General features: G+C 41.0%; 1 protein-coding gene and 1 non-coding gene across 4 annotated transcripts in view; both read right to left on the minus strand.

Moving 5' to 3' along the window:
- Positions 1 to 26,330, minus strand: part of CCND3 (cyclin D3) — a 90,854-nt gene that overhangs the window by 26,702 nt on the left and 37,822 nt on the right. For 2 of the 3 annotated variants that reach the window (XM_054721964.1, XM_054721965.1), the window contains exon 2: positions 24,410 to 24,534. The exons of the other annotated variant lie outside the window; for it this stretch is intronic. The gene's annotated coding sequence lies outside the window, so the exon portion shown is untranslated. The remainder of the gene's footprint in view (positions 1 to 24,409; positions 24,535 to 26,330) is intronic. 3 annotated transcript variants of the gene reach the window in all.
- On the minus strand, positions 4,600 to 4,707 carry LOC114228849 (U6 spliceosomal RNA). The gene has a single exon (XR_003614967.2). It is a non-coding gene; the product is annotated as a U6 spliceosomal RNA (small nuclear RNA).

The raw sequence follows: 26,330 nt of genomic DNA on the forward strand, positions 1-26,330 counted from the left end.
AAGTAATTAAAACCCCACTGTGTGGAGAAAGACGCTGAGGCTCAGAAAGGTGACGCATCTTGCCTGATAGAAATCCTGATCTGTCTCTCAGACCCAGGTTCTGATCATTAGGCCACATTGGCTTCCTGTCAATCGCCACTCGTGTATGTTGCTGTGCAATGGAATTGGGACTTAGGAGCTGGAGTAGGGAGTGGACAGTCAGAGGATCCCCGTGGTTCCATATCTCCCCTAAATCCTAGTGTTGCCCAGCTGTGCCGAACTACTCCTGTTTTTCCTCAACCTCCCTTCTGATCCATGCTTTTACTCCCAGTGCTCCCAGCAGAATAGAGCTAAAAAAAAGCTGCTTGCTTCTCGAGGAGTCATCAGGTAGACATCAGAAGACCCTGATTCTAACCTGGTTTGGCCACCATCTCGCCCTTAAGCAAGTTGGTTGATCTCTCTGGACCTCATTGGCCACACTTTACAAGTAAGGTAGGAAAGAGGTACTTTCAGGATCCTCTGCAGTTCCAACATCCTCTAAGTGAGCCTATCAGGTGTACATAGAATGCAGGTCTTTGAATGTGTTCTTGCTGATTTTCTGAAAATCCTCCCAACCCCTCCCCGCCCCCACGTTGAAGCATCCTCTGTTTCTAGTGTATCATGAAGGCTGTAATATATACAGGGTGATTAGTATGATGTGGCTATAAAGTTTAGAGTGACGTGGCTCTGAATCCTGGCTCTACCAGGCCCTGGCTCTATGCAAATTGGTCAAATCTTCATCTTCTTGAAGTCTCCTTTTCCTCCTCCATAAAATGGTGGTTTCATAATGGTCTCCATCCCATAGAGCTGTTGTAATGATAAAAGAGATGAGGTCTGAAAAGTGCTCAGTACCATGCTGAGGGCTCAGTGAATGAAGGCCATTCAGGTCATTACCACACATGATGTCCTTAGGCCTCCTCATCTGTTTTTCACCTGGGATACAGAACCTCAAAGGGATAACCTCAAAGGAAGACTGAGGGGGAGAGGGGCAGAGGGGGCACGGGACATGCGAAGGACAGATGGAGGGATCTTAGGTCCACATAGCTGATCTGGGGAAGAGAATGGGCTCACTCGTTGCCCAGCCCCACCCAAACATGACTACCCAATGCCAATGAGATGTCAATAAGACGATGCTAGAGAACACTAAAATAGCCAGTGTGAATGACAGAGTATTTCTGAAATGCTAGCCCCAATTTTCTATTGCACAGACACTGCCAAACCCTGGGCTAAAGCACAGAGTCCTTTCTTTTCTTCTCTCCACACTGGCACCCTTCCTAATCAGAATTTCATTCTCCATTCAAGCACTCAACTTGAAACCTCCAATCCTTCTAGCCTCTGTGAGCTCAGCCCATCTGCTCTAGATCCTTTAAAACAAACAAATAAACTAATAAACCAAACAACATTCCTACCATTTCTCTCTCTTTAAAAAATCTTGGTTTTTACTTATAATAGTGAAAAAATTAAACCAGCCTAAATGTCCAACAATAAAGGCTTCATTCAGTAAGTTGTAACCCTATAATAGAGTATTATACTATAATAGAATAATATATTATGATAGAATAATATAGTATGAAAGAATATTATACTGCATTACATAGAATATTATACTATATATTACAATTTAATATTAAAAGCAACCAAAGATATAAATTAGAGTGGCGGTTACCATTGTGGGTCCTGGAGTTGGATGGACCTGGTTTTAATTCCCAGATCCACCACATACCAGCTGTGTGACCTTGACAAGTCTCTGCCTTAGGTGTGCATTGGAAAAACGACAATGATAGTAAAGAGGTCTGACGCTATACTCAGACTTCCTGACTGGTTTAAATGCTGGTCCCGTCACTTTCTAGTAGCTGTACCTGGACAGTTCGATTAAAGCCTTCTGTTCCTCAGGTTCCTCATCTGTAAGTTAGGATCTACATACAGGGATTTTTGGGGTGAGAAATAAGGAACACATGTTAAACCCTTAGAACAGTACTCAGCACAGCTAACGTGACACTAGCATTCCCCCACCCCCACCCCACCTCTAACCCCCCAAGTAACTTCTAAATGTAAATGCTTATCCAAGTCACGCAGAGCATGCCACCTTGGAGAGGAGCACCTGAGCTACTCCAGATGTGCAACATCAACCTGCATCCCGCTCAGGGGGGCTCTTGGCAGGGTTGCCTGTCATCAGCAAGAACTGGTTAAGCAGGCACTAACCCTCTAACAAGAGCAGCTGGGGCTTGTTGGGGGCTCAGTTTAGTCTGCTAGAGCAGTGGTCGGCAAACTCACGCGTCAACAGAGCCAAATATCAACAGTACAACGACTGAAATTTCTTTTGAGAGCCGAAAACCGACTTCTGCGCATGGGCCACGAAGTTTCAATCGCACTGTTCGTGCGCGCCCGCACGTGGTATTTTGTGGAAGAGCCACACTCAAGGGGCCAAAGAGCCGCATGTGGCTCGCGAGCCGCAGTTTGCCGACCACTGTGCTAGAGAAACAACAGCCTGACTTCAGTGTATAGTGAGTCACGTGATGGTGTGCACTGCCCGTGAGCTTAACTGGAAACTCACCGGCTTTCTGCAGAGGGTTCCTGATGGAGGGTCCCCAGTGCCCTCGTTACCACTCAACAAACAGCCCAGCTTAGCTGGGGTCACAGAGAGGCAGCCACCTGTTGAACCACAGCACGGTTCAGTTCCCATCTTAGTTCTTCTTGGCACTACTATCAACTTAACCCTTAAAAGGGGGCTGTGTGGTGGGGGGCCAATCTGCTGTTTTTCTTGAGCCTAACTGTCAATTCTCCCTGGTTCTTGGCTTCCGACAGAATTAGGCTAAACCATAGGGCGCATCCTATTTTTCAAAGGGTTTTATACACACATGATCCCATTTGAAACTGACGATCATCCTTTACATGTATATAATGTTAACCATTTTAGAAAATGCTTTCTCCTCCACTAATTCCATCTTCACAAGAACACTGGGAGCTGAACTAGAGAAACTCAAGCCAAAAGAGGGCTGGGGCGTTGCCTGGGGAGGTGACTCCAAGGCCTCACGCTGCCATGGCCTCACCAAGGATACCTCATGCTTGGGCCTACCTCCTCAGCCTCTCAGGCTCCAAAATATGATCTGTCTGCATGTCCAGAAGGGCCTCTACTTCTGGGGGGACTCAAGGTAACCAGGGCCCCCCACACAATGGGGCATCTCACACAGCCAAGTATGAACAGACAGTGGGAGACACAGCTGCTGAGTGGACAGGACAGAGGCCCCTGGGCCCCTGGCCAGCACATGCTCTCCCTACAGCCCCTTCGCCAGGGGCAGCCAGAGGGGACTCAGAAGGGGACTTGCCGGGTAAGGGATTGGAACTAAGGGAGGCAGCCAGTGTTCAGTGTTGGGGGCACAGGCCAGGAAAGGCGACTCTTTCCGCAACAGGAAAACCGCCAGGCCAAACCAGGCTACCGCTCCACGCAGTGACCTCTTGCCTCTTTTTAAAAGTATCCAGAGCTATTGGATCTTTCTTTGTAGCTATGTCAGTTTCCCGGCCCAGTGACGATCAGGCCTCATTGGTCTCAAAGCCATTCTGTCTCTTTAAGGTAACTCAATCCTTTCTGGTTTGGTCTCATCGTCTGCCTCTGAGTCTGATTCTTCTTCCTAGCTCTGGGTGGAGATGAGGGAAGTAGTGAGCGATGCATCTCTGCACCTGTGTATTCTTATTCTTATTCTTATTATTTTATAGATGAGGACATTGAGGGTCTGAGAAGTTATAACAAAACTGTCTTTCTGGATATGAAAGATATCAGACTGTACGCTTCTTAGGAAGAGATCCTGCTGGACTGACCTCAGTAATACCTCCTGGCCCACAGCACAGCGCTCCCCATCAGGAGCCTTCGGCATACGCTTGCCAATTTGAATGCAGAATATGTGAGGCTTAGGGCCCCCGGGCAGCTGTCCCTAAAAATGACTGACTCCCTGCCAGGAGGGTATCTTCAAAGAACTGTACAATCTCCATAGTGACAGAGCTGTATAGATCCATTCCCATCTTTAACCAATGCCCCATCTAAAAGTTCACATTTGCAGCACAACTCCCTGGATGTGGGGTCTAGCCTGGGCCCTGAAATGAGAGAGTCTCGGGGTCAGGGTGGATTCAGAAGTACCTAATTCGCCTAAGCAAATTATTCACTTTCCCCCCAACCCTAGTTCCCAGAAACTTACATCTCAAAGGCCAATAAAATTTCCCCCCAAAACCTAAAAACCAAAAAGTAAGGCTATTACCAAGTAAGGTTATCAGGGAAAAAACCTACAGTCTATATATAACATATTTCATAAAATAAAGAATACCTGAACACCAAATCCTTAGAGAGGGCTCAGAATGAAGGACATTACCTTTAGTGGAAAGAATTTAGTTACATAAAAAACCCAGTACATCATCTGATGAGAACTAGCCTGGAATCAGTCCTATACCAGCCCCACACTGACCCCTGTAGCACCTGGCACTTCTTCAATGATAGTAGCTCACACTACCTGAGACAGCTCATCTATTTTCAAAAAACTTGACTAAGATTTTTTAATTTTATTTTATTTTATTAGTATTATTATTATTTTTTTAAATATGGAACACTTCACCAATTTGCGTGTCATCCTTGCACAGGGGCCATGCTAATCTTCTCTGTTATCGTTCCAATTTTAGTATACGTGCTGCCGAAGAGAGCACAAGATTTTTTAAAATGTATAATATATAAATATATTATAAAAAGTTAAACTGTAGGGATAATGCTTCAGGAACCTGTGTCTATCCACCCCATTATATATGCTGTATCTGAGGCCAGATTCCTGGGAGTAACTAGAATAATAGCTAATATACTGAGCACCTTCTATGAGCTGAACACTGTTCTAAGTGGTTAATATGCATTCACTCAGTTACTCCTTAGATCAATCATATGGGGTAAGTACAATTATTATTCCCATTTATAGATTTAAAAAAACAACAACACAGAGTAGTATGCCCAAGTAAGGGGCCAAGTTCAGATTCAAATCCCAGCAACCTGGCTCCAGAGCCCATACTCTTAACCAGCACACTTGTTTGTGCTAAGGCTTCCTTACATATACTTTCCACTTCCCTCTTCCTCCCATGGCCCTTGGCCCAGTTCATCCTCTCCTTCCCTTCCTACCGCACTGAACCTAACCTATATTCCTGCCTCCATTCTCTCCATCCAATGTACTCCCTCTAGTCCTGCACATATTTAAGTTTAATCTAAAATTATTCTCATTATAAAAGTAGTTATGCTCAATTAAAAAAATTAGCAAATATAGAGTAGAAAGAAAAAAACCCCAACCTATTCATAGCCTTACCAACAACTGAAACCATCTCTATGACACATTTTGATAATGTTCCTTTCAATCTCTTTTTCTAGTACACAAGCCATTTTTTAAAACATGAGATTAAAAAACAAAACAAAACAAAAAAAACCAACTTGGCTCTAATCATATTATCTGTAGAATTTTAGTGAAAATTATCTTGAGCATTTTTCATGTTACTAAACATATTTACATTGCCAATGTAAATTTAAGCTCTGATCATACTAGTTATTGCTCAAAAATGTTTAATATCTCACCCCATGCCTATCAAATAAATTTCAAATTCCTTAGTCTGACATTAAGGTTCTCTGGAATCTATTACAGTGTGTTTTCTCTCCTATTTCCCATACCCTAGCCCTGTCTCAACATGTATTCTTAACAAATGGGATCTCCATTGCTTGAATACTTCCTGTATTTTTCCACATCCCCTGGGTCTTTGCTGACCCACATGATCTAGATTTTAGAGGACACACACAATTTTGATTGGTTTATGCTTAAAATGAACTCTTATTTCACACACAAACCTATCCCCACCTGCGACCCCAACCACAAGCTCCACCATCATTTGCTCAGGGCAAAACTCTTTTCTTAAATTTTTATTTATTGATGAGAGAGAGGGAGGTATGGAGAGAGAGAGAGAAAAGAGAGAGAGAGAGAGAGAGAGAGAGAGAGAGAGAGAGAGAGAGAGAGAGAAGAGAGAGAGAGAGAGAAGGAAAGAGAGAGATTTGTTGTTCCACTTATTTATGCATTCATTGGTTGCTTCTTGTATGTACCCTGACCGGAGATCGAACCTGTAACCTTGGCGTATTGTTATGAGGCTCTAACCAACTGAGCTACACAGCCAGGGCCCACTCAGGGCAAAAACTTGGAGTCATCTTTGAGTCCTTTCTTTCTCCCACATCCCACATCCAATCAATCAGCAACTCCAATGGGTCTGCCTTGGAATATCTATCATGAACCAAAACACTTTTCAGCATCTGCCCCGTGGCCTCTCCAACCAAGCCTCTATTTCTCTAATGTAATAGCCTATTCCTGGACCTCCCTGCTTCACTCTGCCCTTCATGCAGACTGTTTCCAATGCAGCAGCCAAAGGTCTTTAAAAAACATAAATTAGAGCAAACCATTTCTTGCCTTGTAAGTGCCCAATGGCCTTCCATCCCAGCTGGAATAAAAGCCAAAACACGAGGCCCTGACTCTTCCTTAGAACCTCATTTATTACAACTGCCAACTTCCTTTACTGCCCTCCAGCCACACTTGCCTCCTACTGGTACCTCACCCTCAAGAATTAGATCAGGTTTTAACATCTTTGTACCTGCTGTTTCCCGTGCTCTTCCTCCATAGCTGTGCTGACCAATATGGTGGCCACAGGTGTCTACTGAGCACTTGAAACATGGTTAGCCTGAATTCATATGTGCTTCTGAATGTAAAATACACACTGGATCTCAAAGACTTAGTGCAAAAGATGGAGAAGTCTTTGATTAGTAATTTTTATATTGATTACATGATGGAATTATATTTTAGATGTATTAGGTAAAATTAAATATGCTATTAAAATTAATGTCACCTGCCCTGGCCAGTGTGGCTCAGTTGGTTGGGTGTCATCCCATGCACTAAAAGGTTGCTAGTTCAATTCCCAGTCAGGCTCCATCCCCGGTAGGGTGCCTGCAGGAAGCAGCCGATGGATGTTCCCCTCTCATATCGATGTTTCTCTCTCTCTCCCTTTCCCTTCCTCTCTCTCTGAAAATCAATAAAACATCTTTAAAAAATAATAATGTCATTGGTTTCTTTTTTACTTCTTAAATGGGGCTACAAGAATATTTAAAATTACCTATGTGGTTTGAATTGCATTTCTGTTGGACAGAGCTGCCCTGGATCACTGGTTCTCCACCCTGGTTGCACATTGGAATCACCCAGGGGACTTAAAAAGTATGGGTGCCTGGGTTCCATCTCCAGAGATTCTAATTCAATTGGCCTATAGTGTGTGCTGGGCACTGGGATTTTTAAAAAGCTCCCCCAGGTGATTCTAATGTCCAGCCAGAACTGAGAATTACTATTGTTCTAGATTTTTCTACAGCTCCTCTTTCAGGCCTCAGCTCTAATGTCATCACCCCAGAAAGACCTTCCTTGACCAGCCGAATTAAAATGGCAACATCATGCCCAGGCATTCACTCTCTACGCAGAATCTGCTTTATCTTTCTTCATAATTGTTTCACTGTTAGACATTATATTACACACTCGTTTGTTTATGTGCTTATGGTCTGACTCCCCATCAGAGCTTGTAAGATTCCCAAGGCAGAAAGTTGGCCTTATCCCTAGATAAGTATTTTCAGCCCAGAACAATGCATAGCAAGGAGAAGGTACTTAATAAATATTTATTGAATAAATAAGTGAATGTTCAGGCCATGGACCCATGAAACTAAGGGCCCCAACTGCTGGAAGGCGTTACCAGCCATCAAGATGGTCACTTCTCAGAGAGTCACAGAAGTAATGACCACACACTGGGCACCCCCTAGCTTTCTCTTTCTCTCATTTCCTCCCATACTCCCTCTCAGTTAAACCTCAACAGTGTAAATTTGGTAGGTTCCTGGAAGACGATTGGACAATAAGTACCAAACATTTTAAAAATAGTCATGCTCTTCTAGGAATCTAGACTAAGGAAGCCAGAGAAGCATGCAGATATTTACATTTATTTGGATAATCACCCCAAAGGCACAGAACATTAAAGATATGGAGAAATGCTCCCAATACTGTCAGAAAAAATAAAGAGTAGAAAAATGGTTTAAATGGTTAAAAACTAAAAACAAACAAGTAAAAAAAACCTGACTAGAAAAAAATGATTCCTACTTTATTAAAATATTAATGTCTGATGGAGGGAGGCAGGGAGCGCTGACATGTTCTATCTCTTGATCTGGTACTCTGTGCTTGTCACATGACACCTGTGATTTGTGCTCCGGTTTTATGCTCAGAGAGGAATACTCTAAAACATTAGTATTAGTCATCTACATAGTGGAAGTATGGGTGATTTAAATTTTTCTTTTCAAATGTTCTTTATTTTCTGTAATGACAGGCTATATTTCTACAATTAGAAAAAAATGAAACAAATTTTAAAATCTCACTCCTATTAAAAATGATCATGCCTTGTTACAGGTCTTTTGGAAGGCAACATATCAACAGATATCAAGACCTTTAAAAATATTCAAACAAGACACAGAAAATGGTTGGAAAAATCCACAGCAAACCATTAAGAGTGATCACTTCTGTAGAGTCTGTCTGGAGTAAGGGAGTGTTGGGAAATGTTTACTTCTATACTTGGTATATTTCTGTACAGTTTATTTAACAATGAGCATGTGCTACTTTCAGAATCACACAAAATCAAACCCTTGACAAGGAATCTCATCTCCAGAAATCTATTCTTAAAAAAAAAAATTGTTAATAAACAATATAAATGAGCCTATATTACAGAAATTGAATCAATAATTAATAATCTTCCCAAACAGAAAGCACCAGGCCCAGATGGGTTCACTGGTGAATTCTACCAAACATTTAAGGAAGAAATTATACCAATTTTTTTATGATCTCTTTCAGAAGATAAAAGCAGAAGGCATACTTCCCAACTTATTCTCTGAGGCCAGCATTATGCTAATACCAAACCCAGAAGAAACATTATAAGAAAAGTATGGATCTAATCTCTCATGAATATAGATGCAAAAATCCTCAACAAAATATTAGCAAATTGAATCCAACAATGTACAAAAACTATACAACATGACCAAGTGAGACTTATCCCAAGTATGTAAGGGTGGCTCAACATTCAAAAATCAATTAATGTAATCCAGCACATCAAGAGGCTAAAGAAGAAAAATCACACGATATCAGTAGATTCAGAAAAAGCATTTGACAAAATCTAACACCCACCCATGATAAAATATCTCAGCAATCTAGAAATAAAGGGGAACTTCCTCAACCTGATAAAGAACACCCACCAAAAACCTACAGCTAATATCATACTTAATGATGTGAAACTTGAAGTTTTCCCACCAAGATCAGGAACAAGGCAAGGATGTCCCCTCTCACCACTATTTTCAACATTGTACTGAAAGTCCTAGCTAATGTGCAATAAGACAAAAAAAGGAAATAAAAGGTATACAGGTTGGGAAGGAAGAAACAAAACTGTATTTGTTCACAAATAACATAATTGTTCATAAAAAAATCTGAAAGAATCAACCAAAAAAATCTTGGAACTAATATACGATTGTAGCAAAATTATAGGATACAAGGTTAATATACCCAAACCAATTGCTTTCCTAGATGCAAGCAGGTAGAACAAGTGGAATTTGAAATTACCATTTACATTAGCACATGCCCTCCCCCCCCAAATGAGATAGTTACATATCTAACAAAATATGTACAAGATCTAAATGAGAAAAACTATGAAACTCTAATGAAAGGTATTTTTTAAAAAACTAAATAAACAGTCCTGGCCTGTGGCTCAGTTGGTTGGAGTATTGTCCTGTATACCAAAATGTTGTGGGTTTGATTCCTAATCAGGGCACATACCTAGGTTGCGGGTTTGATCCCTGGTCAGGGCACGTACAGGAGGCAACCCATCTCTCTCTCTCTCTCTCTCTCTCTCTCTCTCTCTCTCTCTCTCTCTCAAAACAAACAAACAAACAAACAAAAAACACCAGAAAACAACCATATCCTCCAGTGAGGGTTTTTTTTAATGAAAATAAAAAACAAACAAACACCACATAAGTAAAGAAATAGTCCACGTTCATGGATAGGAAGACACAATATTATCAAGATGTCAGTTCTTCCCAACTTGATTTATAGATTCAACACAATACCAATAAAAGTCCCAGTAACTTATTTTGTGGATATCAACAAACTGATTCTCAAGTTTATATGGAGAGACAAATGACCCAGAATAATCAACTTAGTATTGAAGGAGAACGAAGTCAGAGCCTGACACTACTAGACAGTATAGTATTTGTGAAAGAATAGATACATAGGTCAGAGAGCCCAGAAATAGATCCACATAAATATAACCAACTGATCTTTGACAAAGGTGTAAAGGAATACAATTGAACAAAAATACTCTTTTCAATAAGTGATACTGGACCAACTGGACATCCACATGTAAAAAAAAAAATGAATCTAGATACCAACTTACACCCTTCATAAAAATTAACTCAAAATAGATCATAGACTTTAAATGTAAAGCGTAAAACTATAAAATTCCTAGAAGATAACATAGGAGAAAACCTAAATGACCTTGGATATGGTGATAATTTTGTAGATACAATGCCAAAGGCATGATCCATGAAAGAAAGAAGTGATAAGCTGGACTACATTAAAATTAAAAACTTCTGCTCTGCGAAAGACAATGTCAAGAGAGTGAGGAGACAAATTACAGACTGGGATAAAATATTTGCAAAAGAGACAACTGATAAAGGGCTACTGTCCAAAATATACAAAGAACTCTTAAAACGCAAGAATATGAAAATTAACTATCTGATCTAAAAATGGGCAAAAGTCCTGAAGATCTACCTCATCAAAGAAGCTATTCAGATGACACATAAGAATATGAAAAGACACTCAACAACATACGCCATTAGGGCCGTGGTCGGCAAACTGCGGCTCGCGAGCCACATGCGGCTCTTTGGCCCCTTGAGTGTGGCTCTTCCACGAGTCTATTTTGAAGTGGCGTTAGAAGAAGTTTAAGTTTAAAAAATTTGGCTCTCAAAAGATATTTCAATTGTTGTACTGTTGATATTTGGCTCTGTTGACTAATGAGTTTGCCGACCACTGCATTAGGGAATTAAAAATTAAAACAAAAATGAGATACCACTTGTGTAGGAAAAACTTCAGTCTTCCTCCTGTATGTCTTTCTCCTTTACTCTCACACTACCATACTCACAACACTTCTGATATGAGATCTGGGTCCCTCCACACACACACATTAAGCAATTCTCCAACACCAGATGGGTGTCCTACAATTTAACCTAATTCTAACGCTATCTACCTAGTGTCAGATGCCACAGGTTAAGGGCTCAGTCCCATGTGACTCCCCCACTTCAGATGCCAACTTACCCACAACTTCTGCCTGACTTGGCTACAAATCTGAGGTTCCTATGAACTGCTCCCCCTTGGATTCGATTAATTTGCTAGAGCAGATCACAGAACTCAGGGAAGCACATCTACCAGTTTATTAAAGATATGATAAAGGACACAGATGAGCAGCCAGATGCAGAGATTCATAGGGCTGATTCCAGGGCAAGGTCTGGAAGGGTCCCTAGTATAGGAACTTCTGTCTCCGTGACGTTGGGGAACGTCACCCTCTTGGTACCAGGTGTGTCTCGCCCACCTGGAAGCTCCCCAAACACTATGCTATTGGGATTTTAAGAAGGCTTCTTCATGTGGGCATGATCAATTATCAACTCCATTTCCAGCCCCTCTCCTTTCTCTATGGAATGGAGGGATGGCACTGAAAATTCCAAGCTTCTAATCATGGTCTTTCTAGTGACCAGTCCTTGTCCAGAAACCATTCAGAATCCCACTCAGAGTCACCTCATTAGAACAAAAGACACTCCTATCACCCAGGGAATTCCAAGGGCCCTGTCTCCGGAACTGAGTCAAAGACCAAATATTAGAACAAAGATGCTACCTGTGCTCTTACTGGTTAGAAAATCACAAGGGTTTTAGGAGTTTGTGCCGGGAACTGGGGGCAGAGACCAACATATGTTTTTTCCATTACTACACACCACTACACACCTATTAGAAGGCCAATATCCAAATGCTGGTGAGGATGTGGAGCAACAGGAACTTTCAATCATTGCTGGTGGGAATGCAAAATAGCACAGCCACTCTGAAGACAGTTTGGCATGGTGTATGCTTCCACTTGTTCGTAGCTTCCTCTATTTCTTTCAATGTTCTACAGTTTTCCGAGTACAGGTGTCTTCTACCTCCTTGCTTAAGTTTATTCCTAGGTATCTTATTTTTTGTTGCAATAGTAAATGGGATTGTTTTCTTAGTCCCTTTCTGGGAGTTTGTTATTAGCATATAAAAATGCCACTGGTTTCTGGACATTGTCCCATGCACCGAAAGGTTGCCGGTTTGATTCCTGGTCAGGGCACATGCCCAGGCTGCAGGCTCAATACCCGGTAGGGGGCATGCAGGAGGCAGCTGATCAAGGTTTTGCTCTCCCATGGATGTTTCTCTCTCTCTCTCCCTCTCCCTTCCTCTCTCTCTAAAAACAAAAATAAAAAAATCAATTAAAAATATATTTTTAAAAATGCCACCAATTTCTGGATATTAATTTTGTATCCTGCTGCTTTGCAAAATTCATTTAATAGATCTAGTAGATTTTTGGTGGAGTCTTTAGCGTTTTCTATGTACAATATGTCATCTGCAAGTAATGACAGTTTTACTTCCTCCCTTTCTAATTTGGATGCTTTTTATTTCTTCTTCTTGTCTGATCACTGTGGCTAGCACTATGCTGAATAAGAGTGGTGAAAGCAGACATCCCCGTCTTATTCCTGATTTTAAGGGAAATGCTTTTAGGTTTTGCCCATTGAGTATGATACTGGCTGTAGGTTTTTCATATATGGCTTTTATTATGTTGAGGTATGACCACTCTATTCCCGCCTTGCTGAGAGTTTTATCATAAATGGGTGCTGTATTATATCAACTGCTGTTTCTGCATCTATTGATATAATCATGCGATTTCTTAATTTATTTTGAGAGAAACATCAATGTGGGAGCTGCCCCCTACCAGGGATGGAGCCCAAAACCCGGGCTTGTGCCCTGATAGGGAATTGAACTGGCAACCCCTCTGGTGCATGGAACAATACCCAATCAACTGAGCCACACTGGCCAGGGATGATCAAGTGATTTTTATCTTTCATTTTGTTTATGTGATGTATCACATTTATTGATTTGTAGATATGGTATCAGCCTTGCATCCCGGGAATAAATCCCACTTGATCATGGTGTCTGACCTTTTTAATGCATTGCTGTATCCAGTTGGCTAATATTTTGTTGAGGATTTTAGCACCTATGTTCATCAGGGATATCGGCCTATAATTTTCTTTCTTTGTAGTGTCTGTATCTGGTTTTGAAATTAGGATAATGATGGCCTCATAAAAAGAGTTTGGAAGTCTTCCGTCCTCTTAGAATGCTTTGGAATAGTTTGAGGAGGATAGGTGTTAGTTCTTTGAATGTTTGATAAAATTTGCATGTAAAGCCATCTGTCCAGGACTTGGTTTGCTGGGACGTTTCTTTTATTTCATTACTGCTTCAATTTCATTAGTTGTTATCTGTCTATTCAGGTTCTCTAATTCTTCCTGATTCAGTCTTGGAAGAGTGTATGTTTCTAGGAATTTGTCCATTTGCTCAGGTTGTCCCATTTGTTGGCATATAGTTGTTCAATTCTTTGTATTTCTGTGATGTCAGTTGTTACTTCGCCTCTTTCATTTCTGATTTTATTTATTTGGGTCCTCTCTCTTGTTTCTTGGTGAGTCTGGCTAAAGGTTCATCCATCTTGTTTATCTCTTCAAAGAACCAACTTTTAGTTTCATTGATCTTTTGTTTGTTTTGGAAGACTCTGTCATTTATTTCCACTCTGATCTTTATTATTTCCTTCACTCTACTTACTCTGGGCTTCTCGTGTTGTTCTTCGTTTAGTTCTTTTATGTGTAGGTTTAGATTGTTTATTTGAGATTTTTCTTGCTTCTTGAGGTAGGCCTGTAATGCTATGAACTTCCCTCTCAGAACTACTTGCTCTGTGTCCCACAGATTTTGGGTTTTTGTGTGTTCATTTTCATTTTTTTTTCCAGGTAATTTTTTATTTATTCCTTAGTCTCCTTGGTAACCTATTCATTAGTTAATAACATGCTATTTAGTCTCCATGTGTTTTTGAGGTGTGTTTTTTTTTTTCATTGTAGTTGATTTCTAGTTTCATGCCATTGTAATCCAAGAAGATGCTGGGTATGATTTCAATCTTCTTGAATTTGTTATGACTTATTTTGTGTCCTAACATGTGGTCTATCTTTGAGAATGTTCCATGTGTACTTGAGAGGATGTATATTCTTCTGCTTTGGAATGAAATGTTCTATAAATATCAATTAAATCCATATGATTCAGTGTCTCATTTAAGGTCGCTGTTTCCTTGTTGATTTTTTTGTCTGAAAGATCTATCTAGTGATGATAGTGGGGTGTTAAAGTACCCTACTACGATTGTATTGCTGCCTATCTCTCCCTTAAAGTCCACCAAGAGTTATTTATATACTTAGGTGTTCCTATATTGGGTGCATATATGTTTACAAGGGTTGTGTCCTCTTATAACAGTAAAAATTGATAAACAAGCTTATAGTCCAATAGAAGGGAAATGGCTATAGAACTATATCCCACAACCATTCAGTTATACTTATGAAGCATTTATAATAGCAGGGCAAATGCTGAGAAGTTAAAAAGAGCAGGTATATAGCCCTAGCTCCGTGGTCGGCAAACTGCGGCTCGTGAGCCACATGCGGCTCTTTGGCCCCTTGAGTGTGGCTCTTCCACAAAATACCACGGCCTGGGCGAGTCTATTTTCAAGAAGTGGCATTAGAAGAAGTTTAAGTTTAAAAAATTTGGCTTTCAAAAGAAATTTCAATCATTGTACTGTTGATATTTGGCTCTGTTGACTAATGAGTCTGCCGACCACTGCCCTAGCTGGTTTGGCTCAGTGGATAGAGCATCAGCCTGTGGACTGAAGAGTCCTGGGTTCGATTCCAGTCAAGGGCACATGCCCAGGTTGCTGGCTTGATCCCCAGTGGGGGGCGTGCAGGAGGCAGCCGATCAATGATTCTCTCTCATCATTGACTTTTCTATCTCTCTCTGAAATAAAAAAAGAAAGAAAAGAGCAGGTATCCTATCTAATAAAAGAGTAGTATGCAAATTAACCACCACTCTGCTATACCCACAAGCCACGCCCATCATCCAATCAGGAGTGAGTATGCAAATTAACCTAACCAAGATGGCTTTGGCCACTGAGCGAGAGGAGGCTTGGGTTTCCCCGGCAATGGAGGAAGCCAAACTTTCCACACACCCTGGCCAGCCCAGGCCTCCACTCAAGGCTACAAAGTTTCAATTATAGAAGATAAATAAATCCCAGATACCAGGGCCTCCGCTTGGGTCGCCGGTGGGTGTGGCTGGCCTGCAAACCACCATAGGCCCCTCACCTAGGCCGCCCCATGCCCCAAGGGAATCCCACCCTGACTCAGGGCAAACCAGCTGGCCCCCACCTGTGCACCAGGCCTCTATCCTATCTAATAAAAGAGTAACACACAAGATGGCTGCCCCCATGTGGACACAAGATGGCTGCCACAAGATGGCCAGCAGGGGAGGGCAGTTGGGAAGGACCAGGCCTGTAAGGTAGGGCAGTTGTGAGTGATCAGGCCAGCAGGGGAGGGCAGTTGGGAGGGACCAGGCCTGCAAGAGAGGGCAGTTGGGGCTGATCAAGCCTGCAGGGAAGGGCAGTTAGGGGTGACCAGGCCAGCAGAGGAGGGAAGTTGGGGGTGACCGGGCCTGCAGGGGAGGGCAGTTGGGGGGGATCCAGGCCTGCAGGGGAGAGCAGTGGGAGGGACCAGGCCTGCAGGGGTGGGCAGTTAGGGTGACCAGGCCTGCAGGAGAGGACATTAGGGGCAAACAGGCTGGCAGGGGAGCAGTTAGGCATCAATCAGGCTGGCAGGGGAGTGGTTATGGGGTGATCAGGCTGGCAGGCAGAAGCGGTTAGGGGCAATAAGGAAGGCAGGCAGGCAAGCAGTTGGGAGCCAGCAGTCCTGGATTGTGAAAGGTATGTCCGATTGCCCATTTAGGCCCAAACCCACCGGGATCGGGCCTAAACGGGCAGTCGGGCATCCCTCAAGGGGTCCCAGATTGGAGAGGGTGCAGGCTGGGCTTGAGGGACACACACCCCCAGTGCACGAATTTCATGCACCGGGCCTCTAGTATATGTTTAATTGTATAATTAGAATGATAAAATTACATGTTGTAAAAAAGACTAAAAAGACATACTGAAATGTTAGCACTAAGTTCTCTTTGGGTTTTGAATTTTGTTTTTATAAATGTGTATTCTTTTTATTGTAAAACTCAATAACAGAAAACTTAAAAATACAGAAATGTATAGCAAACAGAAATCACCCATAATCCCAGTACCTAGAGATAACAGAGGTCTCCTTGAATTGTGAGACTGTGTGTTATTTTCTTTTTATAATTTTATTTATTGATTTGAGAGAGAGAGAGAGAGAGAGAGAGAGAGAGAGAGAGAGAGAGAGAGCGCCAGGCCAGCATGGCTCAGTGGTTGAGCATCAACCTTTGAACCCGGAGGTCACAGTTTGATTCTCAGTCAGGGCATATGCCCAGGTGGCAGGCTCCATCCCCAGTGGGGCATGATCAATGACTCTCTCTCATCATTGATGTTTCCGTCTCTCTCTCCCTCTCCCTTAGTCTCTAATATATATTGAGAGTGGGTGGCAGAGTGGAGATCTGGGTGGTAGGGAAAAGTGTAAGTATTCTGGGGAAGAAAAGTCAAATTGGGGCAAAACAGGCAAGGGGGCAAGGACTGGACTGGGGCAGTTGGCACTTAAACTAAATGCCACCTACTTTACCAAATATGTATATATGTATATGTATGTATGTATGTATGTATGTATGTATATATATATATGTATATGTATGTATGTATGTATATATATATATATTTTTTTTTAATAGAGAGAGAGAAACATCAATTTGTTGTTCCACTTATTTATGCATTCACTGGTTGCTTCTTGTATGTGCCCTGACTGGAGATTGAACCCGCAACCTTGGTGTATGCAAGCAAGGGGAACCTTTTTTCTGTCAAGGGCCATTTGGCTATTTATAACACCATTCTCGAGCCATACAAAATTATTAACTTAAAAATTAGCCTGCTATATTTGGTCAAACAGTTAATTAACTCACCCCTTAATGCCTTGGCATGGCCAGACCAGATGATTTTGTGGGCCTTACAGGGCCTGTGGGCCAGATGTTCCCCATCCCTGGTGTTTTGGGATGATGCTCTAACCAACTGAGTTACCTGGCCAGGGCTTATTTTCCTAGCATTCATAGAAAACACAATATACTTTGATAAAATCCTCTTCAGGTATCAGTTCTCAGGCCACCATCAACCTCTCCATGGAATCATGCAAAACTTCCAGTCTGAATACATCTCTCATCCTTGTTAGTACTCTCATGTGCCTCTGTGTTAGCTCGAGATATAGTTTATTTGTACGCTTATTAACCGTGTGCTTTTATTTCCTTCGATCTTTGCAGGCAGGGACAAGCCTTACCCATTTTTATATCCTGCCCCACCCACTCAGGCCCCTAGCTCTATGTTTAGAAGTTTATTGATTAAGTGTCCCTCCCCAATTCCCTTGCCATGTCCCTGCCAGTATCCTTATCTGCTTCCCAGCCAACAGGATGGATGCTCAGAGAGGACCTTTTAGGGGAGATTGATGGCCTAAATCTCTCCCACTTCCTAGGTGGAATGCTGCTCCCTCTCTCTCTCCCTCCCACATACCAGGACACCAAGGGTGGGGCATATTCCCCAGAAGGGCCCCAGTCAGAATGCACCTTTGTATGAAGCAGCAACCTTTGCACTGACAATTGGGACTTTCAGAGGAAACCATTTATCAGATTAGCTAGTTGACACTGATATGCAGAATCTGACTGGGGGACAGAGACACAAGAAAACTGAGGTGGGATGGTGAGGGGGTGGCAGAGTGGAGATCTCGGTGGTAGGGAAAAGTGTAAGTGTTCTGGGGAAGAAAAGTCAAATTGGGGCAAAACAGGCAAGGGGGCAAGGACTGGACTGGGGCAGTTGGCACTTAAACTAAATGCCACCTACTTTACCAAATAGTTTGGAACCAAACTGTGCACTGACAACCAGGAGCAGTAAGAGAACCCGGCTGGACACCAGAACAGCAGCCCCATGGTGCTCAGTAGGGATCAGACACGGTCACCTCTAAGGGCCCTTCCAGTCTGTCAATTTGGGACTTCAAGCGACCATTCCTTTTCTGTCCCTAATGATAACGGTATCTGCAAGTATACAGCGCTTACATTGTGCCAGTCATTGGTCTATGCTTTTTATTATAGTAACTTGCTTAATCTGAAAACCAGAAGAGGGAGGTATTATTATCTTTAAATTACAGATGAGAAAACTGGCACAAAAAGATTAAGTAACTTGCCCAAGGCCCCACTGCTAGAGGCCACCAAGCTAGAGTGGGAACCCATCAGAATCTGTGCCCAGCCACGCTCTGCTGGCGTCTGTGAGTGCTAAGGTCTTCCCTTCCGGCTCCAGTCCCTCGGGGCCTTTGCTCAGCCCTGTAACATTTCTTTTCTTTTAAAATATATTTTTATTAATTCAGAGAGGAAGGGAGAGGGAGAGAGAGAGATAGAAACATCAATGATGAAAGGAATCATTGATCATCTGCCTCCTGCATGCCCCACACTGGGGATCGAGCCAGCAACCCAGGCATATGCCCCAACCAGGAATCGAACTGTGATCTCCTGGTTCATAGGTCGATGCTCAACCACTGAGCCACTCCAGCTGCGCTCTTTTTTTTTTTTTTTTTAAATATATTTTTATTGATTCCAGAGAGGAAGGGAGAGGGAGAGAGAGATAGAAACATCAGTGATGAGAGGGAATCACTGATTAACTTTTTCTTCCTGGCTCTATGGGAGGAAGCAGAAATGCTGGAAGGTTTCTAGCACTGAGGTGATTCTTGGTTACCTTCAGGGGTAGTTCAGAGGTGACCAACAAACAAGCTCCCATCCCTGATTGTGTAGGATTCCTCCACCCATCCCTCCCTTCTTCCCTCCCTCTCTCTATCAGCTCACTCAAGTACTGAGTTTAATTTAGTCTTGCAAATAACCTCTAAGTCAGTCCTGGAGCTGAGAGGATTCATACATTTAAAAATACTTATAGCTCAGTTGGTTAGAGAATCATACTGATACCCCAAGGTTGCGGATTTGATCCCTGATCAGGGCACATACAAGAATCAACCATGCATAAATAAGTGGAACAAGTCAATGTCTCTCTCTGTCTCTGTCTCTGTCTCTGTCTCTGTCTCTGTCTCTCTCTCTCTCTCTCCCCCCGCCCCTTTCCCTCCTCCTCTCCCTCTCTCTCTAAAATAAATTTTAAAAAATATTTTAATACTTATTGTATATCTACTATGTGCCAAGCACTGATCTAGGTGCCACAATAATTTTTTCTTGACTAGGAAGTATTATTAAAGTGAACAAGATGGCAGAAAAAAGTTGATGGTCTCATCAAGCAGGGATTAAACACACGGGACTACTGAGGTGATTCTCTGCTCCATGACCTACGCCTTTGCAAGCAGAGTAGCAAAAGGAACATGCCAGGGGTTGCTGATGTCAAGGATGTCTCTGAGGCAGCTATGGCCAAGACTGGTTAGAAGCCCACCAATCCCTTTTCCTCTTCCTGGTACACAGAAAAACGACAATTCCCAGTGAGGTAGGGGCCATGGCCCTGGGTCTGGCCAATGGACTGCGAGCAGCAATGATGCTGTCTCTTCAGGCCTGGACATGAAAGGCCAAGCACAGTCCTCACACACTCCATTGTGAGGGAGTAGGATGCAGAAGAAGCAAATAAAAGACTTTCAGGATGCAGAGGGAGAGGAGGAAGAAAAGGGGCGGGGGGGGGGGGGGGGGGGTAGAGAGAGAGAGAGAGAGAGAGAGAGAGAGATCCGTGAGAAGTAAGGCCACTGGATCCCTGGTTCACTTCTTGAAGTTATGAAGTGAAAAAAGATGTTTAATTTTATGTACCCCAGTCTTTTTTGTTGGGAGAATCACAGATGATGGTTCTGGTATATTTGGTGGAAATGGGGAAACAGGCTTTCCCTGGTCTGGGAAGCTTTTCCTGGCTTTATCACCCTCCTCCCCACAGGGTTCATTTCTTCTCTAGGGTCTCCTGAAGCACCTTGCATGAATTTCTACAATGGCATATTTTAAAGTGAGTCTTCTATTAGATGGTGAGCTCCTTAAGGGTAAGGCTTAACTTAAAGCCATCACTTAGGTTCTCAAGAAGCTGAAATGATTGGTGGGGAGAAAGGATGAAGAATTTAACTTTGGATATAATGGTTTACATTGATGGTAAAATTTCCCAGTGGTTCTACTCAACCATATTTTAAATAAGGGCTTCAAATTCAGGTAAGAGGTTATAGATGATTTGGGGCTTCAGAAAAGTGTCAACATTTAGAACACTAATAGCAAAAGATACCTTCAAAACTAAGATTATGGAAACCATGACACTGTACCAAGCTCTTTTTATCATTATTTTACATTATTCTCAGAACAACACTATGAAGTAGTTATTAGCTTCAAAAATGAAGAAGTTGAGGCTTAGCGAGGTTAAGAAATTTGCCTATGATCAAGCACTGGTAAATTGAGGATGTAGAATTCATGGTAAAAACAATAGCAACACGATTATCACAATGATAATCATAAAAATAATGAGTTACTCTTTATTGAATACTTACTATGCTACAGATAATTTAGTACTTTTAATACATGTACATCTTACAACCACCCTATGAAATGGTATTTGCAAATGCAAAAACATGGCTCTCTCTACCAACTAAGCCCTTAACCACCTTGGCTTTAAACAAACTTTTGGGGACACTCAAAAAGCTAGGTGGCTAGAACAATAATAATTTGCAAAATAATTTAGAGTTTGCAAAATGATTCCACATAACTTATCTCGATTCTCACAACATGGTGAAGGGTGGTGTGCAAGGCATGTATTCTTGTACCCAATTGAAAAATTGGGAATCTAAGACTCCAGGACACTTTCAAGACAGGTCTACTGACTTCTAATCTAGGCCTCATTAAAAGCAGAGGTAGAAAAAAAGTAATACAGAGAGAGGCTAAAAGTTAAACGATGGAACAAATGCTAAATAAATGCTAACTGAAAGGAAGTGACACCAAATATTAATATGAGATAAATAGGCACTAAGGCAAAAAGCATGATAAGAAATAGTCACTATATGATGATTTGAAAATTGGCTACAATAGTAATTTATTTTATTTCAGAGGGATGGTTACTCCTTTTTAAAATTTTTACTTTTCAATTACAGTTTACATTCAATACTATTTTGTATTAGTTTCGGGTGTACAGAATAGTAATTAGACAATCATTTACTTTCTAAAGTGTTCCCCCGATATTTCAGTACCCGACTGGCACCATACGTAGTTATTACAATATCATTTACTATATTCCCTATGCTTGTACTTTGCATCCCTGTGACTATTTTGTTACTACCAATCTGTACTTCTTATTCCTTTCACCTTTTCACCCAGTCCCCCAACCACCCTCCCCTCTGGCAACCATCAGTCTGTTCTCTGTATCTATGAATCTGTTTCTATTTTTGTTTTGTTCATTTATTTTGTTCTTTAGATTCCACACATAAGTGAGATCATATGGTATTTGTCTTTCTCTGACTGACTTATTTCACTTAGCATAATACCCTCTAGGTCCACCCATACTATCACAAATTGTAAGACTTCACTTTTTTATGGCTGAGTAATATTCCAGTGTGTGTGTGTGTGTGTGTGTGTGTGTGTGTGTGTGTATTATAGCTTTTTTATTCACTTGTGTACTCACTCGTGTATTGAAGGGCACTTGAGTTACTTCCATATCTTGGCTAATGTAAATAACGCTGAAATGAAAATTCTTTTGAATTAGTGTTTTGGGTTTCTGTGGACATATACCCAGAAATGGAATTGTTGGAACATAAAGCAGTTCCATTTATAATTTTTTGAGGACCCTCCATACTATTTTCTTTAAAAAAAAAGAAAAAATATATATACATACATATATATATGTATATATATACATATATCTGTATATATCTGTATGTATGTATGTGTATGTATGTATGTATGTATATATATATATATGTATATATATATATATATATATATATATATATGTATCTGTATTGATTTCAGAGAGGAAGGGAGAGGGAGAGAGACAGAAATATCAATGATGAGAGAGAATCATTGATGGGCTACCTCCTGCATGCCCCCACTGGAGATGGAGCTGCAACCCGGGCATGTGCCCTGACCAGAATCGAACCGTAACCTCCTGGTTCATAGATCTATGCTCAACCACTGAGCCACACCGGCTGGGCATACTATTTTCCACAGAGCTGCACAGTCTGCATTCCTACCAACAATGCACGAGGGTTCCCTTTACTCCACTTCCTTGACAACACTTGTTGTTTGTTGATTTACTGATGAAAGGCATTCTGACAGGTGTGAGGTGAGATCTCATTGTGGTTTTCATTTGCATCTCTCTGATGATTAGTGATGTTGAGCATCTTTTCATATGTCTATCAGCCATCTGTATGTCCTCTTTGGAGAAGTATCTATTCAGGCCCTCTGCCCATTTTTTAATTGGATTTGTTTTTTGTTTTTTTTACATTTTGAGTTCTTTATACATTTTGTATATTAACTTCTTATTGGCTGTCTCATTGGTGAATATGTTCTCCAATTCAGTAGGTTGTCTTTTTGTTTTGTACATGGATTCCTTTGCTGTGCAAAAACTTTATAGTTTGATGTAGTCCCAATCAGAAAAAAAATAATTTATTTTTTGCTAGAATAATATAGTAATTCTAAATCTGTATATATCAAATAATAAAAGTTCTGAAATATAAAGTCAAACTTGACAAAACTATAAGAAGAAACTGATAAATCTACTATTGGGGTAGAAGGTTTAATACATCTTGTTTAGTAATTGGTAGATTGAACAGAAAAAAATCAGAAATGATTTGGAAGATTTGAACAATGCCATTAATAAGCTTGAGATCTATTATCTATAAATTTATATATATTTACATAAGTGTGTACGTATGCATTAAGCTTATTAAATAAATGTATATAAGTATGTGTGTGTGTGTGTGTGTGTGTATTAGAGAATACACTTTTCTTTTAAGCATACAAATTAACTACACATTAGGTCATAAAGCAAGTCACAAAACATTTCAAGAAATTAGTATTACAAAGACTATATTAAGCGACCAAACTGCAACTAAGTTAGAAATCATCAAAAACAACAAATCATCCCACACATGGAAATTTAAAAACACATTTCCAAGTAACATATAGTTCAAATAAAAATATCTTAATTTTAAAATGTTTAAGAACTAGAACTAAATAATAATGAAAATACCACATCATAAAACTTATTGGATAGCTACACTAAGACCCCGCCTTTCCAATTCCAAACAAGAAAGCAATAAAATCACAGATGCACAGCTAACCACAGTCCCGTATCTACACCTCTGGCCATGTTTAACATGATCAGGGGAAGCAGGAGCTGACTTTGCATACGAGTCCCTTTTCCCCGCAAAACTGTATGAAAAAAACAAGGTCAACATTTTTAAAAAAAACTAGTAGCCACATAGTAAAATGGTACATCAAGCATGTCAAACTCAAAGGCTAACACAGGCCAAATAAACAAGGTTTAAGTTTATGTGGGCCGAAAAAAAAAACAAAAGCTTCAATTTTCATAGAAACATAAGTTTATTTCGATAGCGACATGCTGAATACAAAGGGCTGAAATAAATGAGTAACCGTTAACATAAAATAATAGAACATTTTAATAAAAATTAATATTTTTTCTTGAACATTAACTTACCAGACACTGAATAACTGCACAAATTAATAAGCGTAATGCAAATAAACCTATTTTTCTTGTTCTCCGAAAGCAAAATGTTTCCTGTTGCGCACACCAAACAAGTCAGTCCAAGACTAATGACGTGGCCATCGGCTGCTAAAACGTTCGCTGCTAGTATTAGTGGAGAGAAATGGTGCGCCTGCGTGTAAGGCGCGTAAGGGAAATGAGTGCAACATGATTATAGTAATCAGTCGTTAGCGAACATTGTAGTTCGTTATTAATAATTATGTATAACAGGATATTGTAATTAAGTTACAAAAACTAAGAAATTTTTATTAAAACGTTTCTTACATACCGTTATATTGGCTGGGCTGCAAAAATATTCATTGTGGGCCGCATGTGGCCTTCAGGCCGCGAGTCTGACATGCTTGCTGTACATCGTGCTCTGGCCAGGTGGTTCAGTTGGTTGGAGCATCAATCCTGTGCACCAAAAAAATTTCGGGTTCAATTCCCGGTCAGGGCACATACCTAGGTTTCAGGTTCAATCCCCAGTCAGGGTGTTTATGGCAGGCAACCAATCAATGTCTGTCTCTCTCTCTCTCTCTCTCTCTCTCTCTCTCTCTCTCTCTCCTAAAAATATATTCTCCGGTGAGGATTAAAAAAACAAACTACATCGTTTCCATTCATTTAAAAAGCAAAGTCACTAGGATGGTATAAAAGTAATAACCAATGCCTTTTTTTTTTTAAGGTCCATTTTTTAAAATATATTTCTATTAATTTCAGAGAGGAAAGAAGAGGGGGAGAGAGATAGAACATCAATGATGAGAGAGAATCATTGATTGGCTGCTTCCTGCACAACCCCACTGGGGATCGAGCCCAGAACCCGGGCATGTGCCCTTGACTGGAATCGAACCTGGGACCCTTCAGTCCGCAGGCCAACACTTTATCCACTGAGCCAAACCAGCTAGGGCGGTCCGAGTCTTTTTAACTTATTTTTTATTTTTTATTTCAGAGAGAAGAAGGGAGAGGGAGAGAGAGAAACATCAATGATGAGAGAGAATCATATAGATCAGCTGCCTCCTGCACGGCCTCTCCTACTGGGGATTGAGCCCGCAGCCCGGGCATGTGCTCTGCCTAGGATTTGAAACGTGACCCCCAGGTTCATAGGTTGATGCTCAACCACTAACCCACACAGGCTGGGTGCCTTTTAATTTTTTGATGATGAACACATTTTCTCTGAGATTGAGAATGATCTCCAGTCTCAATTCCCACTACCCAAGAGAAATGAAAGCTTACTATGTCACAAAAGACTTGTATAAGAATGTTCATAGGTGCTTTATTCATAGTAGCCAAACACTGAAAACAATCCAAACAAACATCAGCAAAGACTGGATAGACAAATAGTGCATATCCATCCATATAACGGAATAAACTCAGTGATAAAAAGGAGCAAATGAACTAACATACGCAGTGCATGCTGATGAAAGAAGCTGCACTCTCAAGAGAATACTGAATGCTTCCATTTAGAGGAACGGCTAGCCTCGCATAGTCCTCACACTAATGAACTGGTGATGGAGGGAAGACTGATCCAACACGGGCCCTACGGAGCTTTCTAGGCTGATGGAGACAGCCTATATCTTGATTTGGATGATGGGAGCATGGTTGTTAACATTCGCCGAAACTCATAAAACTATAGACTTAAGATACACGCATTTTATGATATGCATCATAAAAAAAGCCTTACAGAATTCAACTTTAACTACACTTACAAGGAAATATATAGCCTTAAGTGCATATATTAGAAAAGAAAAAAAGACTCAAAATTTAAAAAGAGAGCAGCAGAATAAATTCTAAGAAAGTAGAAAGATGAAAACAATAAACATGAGCAAAAATTAATGACATAAAAAATAAACAGTAGGGAAAGTCAATAAAGTTAAATGTGTACATAAAAAAGACTAATAAAAATGGCCGAAACCGGTTTGGCTCAGTGGATAGAGCGTCGGCCTGCGGACTGAAGGGTCCCAGGTTCGATTCCGGTCAAGGGCATGTACCTTGGTTGTGGGCACATCCCCATTGGGGGGTGTGCAAGAGGCAGCTGATCGATGATTCTCTCTCATCGATGTTTCTAACTCTCTATCCCTCTCTCTTCCTCTCTCTCAAAAATCAATAAAATATATTAAAAAAAAAGACTAATAAAAATGGGAAAAAACGTAGGTAATACTGATAAGGTAAAGAAAAAAGTTGCAAATAAACAATGTTAGAGAGTTTTAAAGTAA

Source organism: Eptesicus fuscus, chromosome 10, assembly GCF_027574615.1.
Source record: "Eptesicus fuscus isolate TK198812 chromosome 10, DD_ASM_mEF_20220401, whole genome shotgun sequence".
Classification (NCBI taxonomy): Eukaryota; Metazoa; Chordata; class Mammalia; order Chiroptera; family Vespertilionidae; genus Eptesicus; species Eptesicus fuscus.